Source organism: Nipponia nippon, unplaced genomic scaffold (genome assembly GCF_047370975.1).
Source record: "Nipponia nippon isolate SJK-2023a ecotype South Korea unplaced genomic scaffold, ASM4737097v1 scaffold_90, whole genome shotgun sequence".
NCBI lineage: Eukaryota > Metazoa > Chordata > Aves > Pelecaniformes > Threskiornithidae > Nipponia > Nipponia nippon.
The window spans coordinates 12,090-18,087 of record NW_028262414.1 but is presented as its reverse complement, the minus strand read 5'-3'; the positions used below and the strand labels follow the sequence as shown (position 1 = coordinate 18,087).

The 5,998-nt window shown below is 56.6% G+C and overlaps 1 long non-coding RNA gene across 3 annotated transcripts; it reads right to left on the bottom strand.

Moving 5' to 3' along the window:
• Positions 1-567: 567 nt before the first annotated feature.
• On the bottom strand, positions 568-5,540 carry LOC148050033 (uncharacterized). Of its 3 annotated transcripts, none has more exons than XR_015701757.1 (5): positions 5,407-5,540; positions 4,494-4,685; positions 4,132-4,241; positions 2,560-2,708; positions 568-1,892 (listed from the first exon to the last, which is right to left on the bottom strand). It is a non-coding gene; the product is annotated as an uncharacterized LOC148050033 (long non-coding RNA). The 3 variants fall into 3 exon arrangements; XR_015701756.1 differs by having other exon boundaries at positions 2,560-2,685; XR_015701755.1 differs by lacking the exon at positions 2,560-2,708.
• Positions 5,541-5,998: the final 458 nt, after the last annotated feature.

The window sequence follows — 5,998 nt, the reverse complement described above, 5'->3', positions numbered from 1 at the left end:
GTGGGCTCCTCTCCACAGGGCCACAGGTGCTGCCAGGAGCCTGCTCCAGCGCAAGCTCTCCATAGGGTCACAGCTTCCTTCAGGCACATCCACCTGTTGCGGCACGGGGTCCTCCATGGGCTGCGAGTGCATGTCTGCTCCACCGCGGACCTCCACGGGCTCCAGGAGGACGACCTGCCTCACCGTGGCCTTCACCAGAGCCTGCAGGGGAATCTCTGCTCCGGTGCCTGGAGCACCTCCTCCCCCTCCTTCTTCACCGACCTTAGTGTCTGCAGGGCTGTTTCACACTCACGTTTTCTCTATCGCAGCATCTGCGCAGCATTTTTTACCCCCTCTTAAATGTCCGTTCCAGAAGCACAACCAGCATTGCCGATGGGCTCAGCTTGGACCGGCTGCAGATCCATCTTGGAGCCGGAAGTGGCTGTGCCTGACATGGGGGCAACTCCTGGTGTCTTCTCGCAGAACCCACCCCTGCAGCCCCTGCCCTGCCCCACCTAACAAAACCTTGCCACGTAAACCCAATCCAACAGCGATCGCCTGCAGGACAGAGAAGGGGGACTGAAAAATAGGGAAAGGGAGCCACAGAGGGAGAGGTACAGGGGGGAAAAAATAGCGATGGGCTACAGGCCAGAGAGGAGGAAGTGACAGGGAATCAGCCTGAGAGAGATGGAGAAAAACAAAGAATAGCGATGGGCCACAGGGCAGAGAGGGAGGATTTTAAAAAGGGGACAGTGAGGTGGACAGAGATAAACTGAGAAATGCCAAAAAACCTTGATGAGCTGAAGGGGAAAGACTGAAGCTGAAGGGGAATTAAAGAATAGGGACATGGAGCCAGACAAAGAGAGAACGATAAAGACAAAAAGCAGCTATGGGACAGAGAGGGAAGAAGTTAAAAGACAGGGACGGGGACCTGGAACGAGAGAATTTAAGAAAGAAAAAGTCTATCTAGAATACAGAGCAGGGACAGAGGAATTAAAAAATAGGGACATGAAGACAGAGAGGTGAGAGGTGGGAATTGTGAAGGGCTAAAGGGCAGGCGAGGAAAAATTTAAAAAGTTGGGATAGGAAGACAGACATAGATGAAGAAAGACAAAAAGAGTTATGGGCTGCAGGACACAGACAGAGGATGAAAAAAGGACAGGGAACAGGACAGAAGCGCAGAGAGAGAAAGAAAACATAGGGGTAGAACAACAGATAAAGAGGGGGACTTGGAGAATGAGGGAGGGAGAGGTGCGGGGAAGTGGAAAAAAATGACAGCAGCAAGAGAAAGAGAAGGCGGGGCAGGGAAGGACCAGGATGCAGAATAGGGACGACACGGCCCCAAGGGTCCAGGACTCACTGCAGCTCCCGCTCTCCAAGCCGCTTGGAGAACTGGACACCTCGGACGTGTCTTTCTCTCTCTCTCTCTCTCCTGGCCCCGTAGCTCCGGTTGCTTGACTGTCATCCACCTAAGAGAACAGACTGGTGTCTTACAGCTCTTACAATACAAGGCCTCCCAGATACATAGCCTCGCACGTGCACGTGTTACCTGGCTGTACTGTGCTTCCAGCTACGCATACGGACCCTGCAATGCACGTTGGCAATTGGATCTGCTGAGGGCTATGCTAAGAGGGATCCTTCCTCACACTGAGAGGCAGGCTGTCTCCTGTCTGCAGCTGGAGGCAGCTGCCGGCTGGCTCCTCTTTATTTTATTCTTCAGCTGCTTTACCTTTTTCCGACTTCTCCAGCTTCAGCTGCGGCAGCTCCTGTCCACAGCCAGGAAGCGTCCAGCTGTCCATTTTTGCCCATGCCGCTAGGAAAATGAGGCCAAAGGCAAGCCACACAAACCTGAGCCAGATGCAATCACCAGCATCCCTGGAGAGGAACCGCCAACCGAGTCCTCAGTGCTGCCTCTGGGAGAGGGAAAGAACAAGCAACCAACCATTATCCACAGGGATGACTGCAGCTCTCCTCAGGCAGGAACCCCTCCTTCTGCAGGAGCTGCTGGAGACGCCGCTCTTTCCCTGAACTGAAGCTAATAGCACCTGCATTTAAGGAGAATAAATCATATTCAAGGGCCAGCTTGCTGCCACGAGGACAGGGTTTGGGGGCGGTCCATGCCTACAGGACAGGCTTCAGGGGAGGTGCTGGAGCTGGGGGCAGCTGCCTGGGGCGAGCAGGGCTGGAGGAGTTTTGCTGAGTTGGAGAGGCACCCAGCGCCTTTTCCAGAGGGTGGGCACCCAGAGGGGTGGGGGCAGCCATCTCCTGCCCCTCTTCCTGCATCCTCTCCACCAGCTCTCAGAATATCCCTGGACCTGCCCTGATGGGGCCTGACTCCAACTGACTTCAGCCTGTTGCACTGGTGGGTTGGAAACATCCTCGCGACTTGTCGGCATTCTCCAGCAGGCATGCCCCAGCAGCGCCATCCCCTGGGGCTGCAGCCCTTTTACACAGAGGGGCCATCACCATCAGCCTCACCGGGCCCCCTGGGGCTCCTCCGGCCGCAGCCCACAGCTGCGGCCATGGCCCCTGACACCCACCGTGTAACCTGCTCCCCTGGACTCTCTGACAGCCACTCACCAAGTACAAAGGAGTACAACCACAGCCGTGAGTGCAAAGGAGACAGCAAGTGCTTATTCGTTAATGCATATAAGTCCCGGGAGTGAGTCTGCTATGGGGTTCGCTGCCTGTACACTCATCCTTCCCCTGGGACAAGTTGGCAGTTGTTACTGGAGCAGCAGATACAAAAAATGAAAATACAGCGATAGGGAGCAGGACAGAAGAACAGAAAGAGGAAAAGTAAAATGAGGGAGGACTGAGGAGCAGAGAAAGAAAGGTACAGGGAAAAGGACAGGGAGATAGATAAGTCGATAAAAAAGGGGATGAGGAGCCCTGCAGGGACATGGCAGAAGAAAAACAGGGTCAGGGAGCAGGACAGAGGAAAAGAGAGAGAAAATGATGAGCAAGGAGCCAAACAGACAGATCAAGAGAGAAATCAAATGAGAGGAATAAGGGAGGGAGGGAGACAAAAAGACAGGGAACAAGCCAGAGGAATTGAAGAGAAAGAGAGAGAGAGAGAGATTGGGACAAAGAGAGGGAGAAAGAAAAACCATCGCTGGGCTGCAGGATGAGAAAAAAGGGAGCAGAACAGAGGGGAATAATGGGACAGCGAGCCGGGCAGGGGCAGTATAGTGAGAAACAATGGGAGAACAAGTGCTATGGAGATATACAGACAAAGAGTTACAGGGAAGATGGAGGACAGAGAGAAAAGAGAAAAGGGGCATGGAGCAGGGAAGAGATGGTGAAAGAAACATTAGAGACAGAGAGAGGAGGAGAGTGACAGCAGCAAGGCAGAAAGACGACGAAAGAACAAACCAGTGACGGGTAGCAGGCCAGAGGGACGAGGAAAGACTGGAGGAAGGACAGAGCGATCTAGGAAACAGGTGAGGGACAGGGAGCCAGAAAGTGGGATACTGCAAGAGAGAGAGGGACAGGGAGCAGGATGCTGTGATGGAGAACAAACGAGAACAACAGAAAGAACAACAGAGAGGTGGACCATGAGAACAAACAGGAACAGAGAGGGGAAGCAATAAAAAATAGGGACAGGGAGCAGCACAAAGGGTCAGAAAGAGTAAGAGATGAACAGGAAGGAGGACAGGGACAGTGAGATACGGAATACAAAAAAAACCAGCAACAGTGAGCAAGACAAGGGGATAGAGAAAGGAAGGGAAGAAGGGAGGGAGGAGAGACATAGGAAGGCAGGGACACAGAGCGGCATGTACAGGTGCAAAGAGGAAAAGAACATCAGGGAACAGGACAGAGAAAGAGATGGATTCAGATCAGGACAAAAAGATGGAAAAGGGAAAAACAACAATGGGCTGCAGGACAGAGACAGAGGATAACAAAAGAAAGGAGAAGGAGCAGGCCAAAGGCGCAGAGAGAGAAAAAAAGCAGGGGGTGGTAGAACAAGATGGATAAAGGGAGAGAGGAAAAGGGAGCAGTGCAGAAAAACAGAGAAAAGAGAACGGGTACAGGGAAGAACAAAAAAAGAAAAATCACAGCAGCATGCAAAAGAGAGAGGGCCAGGGAAGGGGCAGGGAGGGACCGGGGCACAGACAAGGGGTGACAGGTCCCCAAGGGCCCGGGACTCACCACAGCTCTCGCTCTCGGTGCTGCTGGGAGAACTGGCCAGTTGAGATGCTTCTTCCTCCTTCTCTCCTCCCTTCCTCTTCTGTAACTCCAGTCACTCGGCTGTCCTCCACCTAAGAGAATACGTGGATATCTTACAGCTCTTATGAGACAAGGTTTCCTAGACATGTAGCCTCGCTTGCTCGTGCACTACGCGGCTGTACCACACTTTGGGTTATGCATACAGGCCCTGTGGTGCACATCGGCTGTCTGGCCTGCAGTGCACTACAAAGAGGGATCCCTTCCCACCCAGAGGGGCAGGCTCTCTCTTGCCTGCAGTGGGAGGCAGTGGTCAGCCAGATGGCCTTCCGTTTCTTCTTCTTTACCTTTCTCCAGCCTCTCCGGCTTCAGCCGCGGCAGCTCCTGTCCACAGCCAGTAAGCGCTCCGCCTGTCCCTTTTCACCCCCGCACCGCAAAGAGAGTGAGGTCAGGCAGAGACAACCCACGCAAGCCTGAGGCAGGTGCTGTCAGCAGCATCCCCACGGGAGGAATGGACAACCGCGTCCTCAGCATGGCCTCTAGCACAGGGAAAGAAGAAGCGGCGACCGTTATTACCGTAGATCACCCCTGGCCTAAGCCCTTCCTTCTGCAGAGGCTTCTGGAGACACTGCTCCTTCCCCGCACTGCTGGTAACGGCACCCGCGTTAAGGGAGAATCCAGCCCACTTGAGAGCCAGCTTGTGGTCTTCACAACAGGGCTTGGGGGCGATCTGGTGCTATGGGACAGGCTTCAGGGGAGGTGCTGGAGCAGGGGGCAGCTGCACGGGGTGAGCGGGGCCAGGAGAGGCTCAGGGGGAGCTCTGGTGAGTTGGGGAGGTGCCCTGCCTCTGCGCCTAGGGGATATCCGCCTCCTTCCCCTCTTCCCTTCTATCAGCTTTTAGGTAACTCCCTGGGGCTGCCCTGGCCCAGCTCGCCTCCAGCAGACCAAGAGCCTGCCGCAGCGGGCAGGTTGAAGCTTCCTGTCCCACCACCCCCGGGCAGCCAGCAGGCAGGAGACACCCCTGCACACTCAAAGGAGCTCGCTCACCTCCCTGGTGCTCCTGGCCCTTACCCACCACCGCCAATCGTGCCCGGCATGCCACCACGCTGTGGTAACAGCGAAGAAGGCGGCGTCGGCGGCAACAGCGAGCACCCAGCGCGCAGCGATTGCCCACGGGCGGCGGCAGCGCTGCCGTCTGCATTTTGCACGCCAAGCACCTGCCGACAGCACGCCCGCGGGGCGGAAGCGGCGTTTCCTTACCAGCAGGCAGCAACGAGCGCAGCGGCATGACTCCGCAGGCACCGCAGCATCCTATTGCCGTTACCGGTGCCGGCAGCATGGATCATGTGGGCTGCACCGCGCCTGCACAGATCCCGGGCAGCAGCTCCGAGAGTCGGGAGGCGCGCTGCTTCTTGGGAGTAGCCATAGCTGGAAGCCCGCAGAAAAACACACAAAACCTGCAACAAAACTGCACCTAGTGCCGCAGGGGCCGCGGCGATAGCAACGACTACGGTGCACCGAAAGCGCCCGAGAGCAATGCGGCTTCCAGGCACCCACGTCCATATATACTACACCTCCCAGCATGCCCCGGGGACCCAACATGGCTGACCGAAAGCCCCGTGCAGCAATCCATGCTTTCTGACCCTGCGGGGACACCGTTCCCCTCGCCGCTGACGTACTCGGAAGCCCTGCCGAGAACCCCCGCGGCTCCGAGCACCCCCGCCGCCGGCAACGACCCAGGGCGGCGCCAACCTGCCCGGCTCGGGGCAGCCCCTCCCGCCCGGCTCCGGCCACCGGCGCCCTCCCACTGCCCAGCCCCGACGCGGCTCAGCGCCCGGCCCCGCACCGGCGC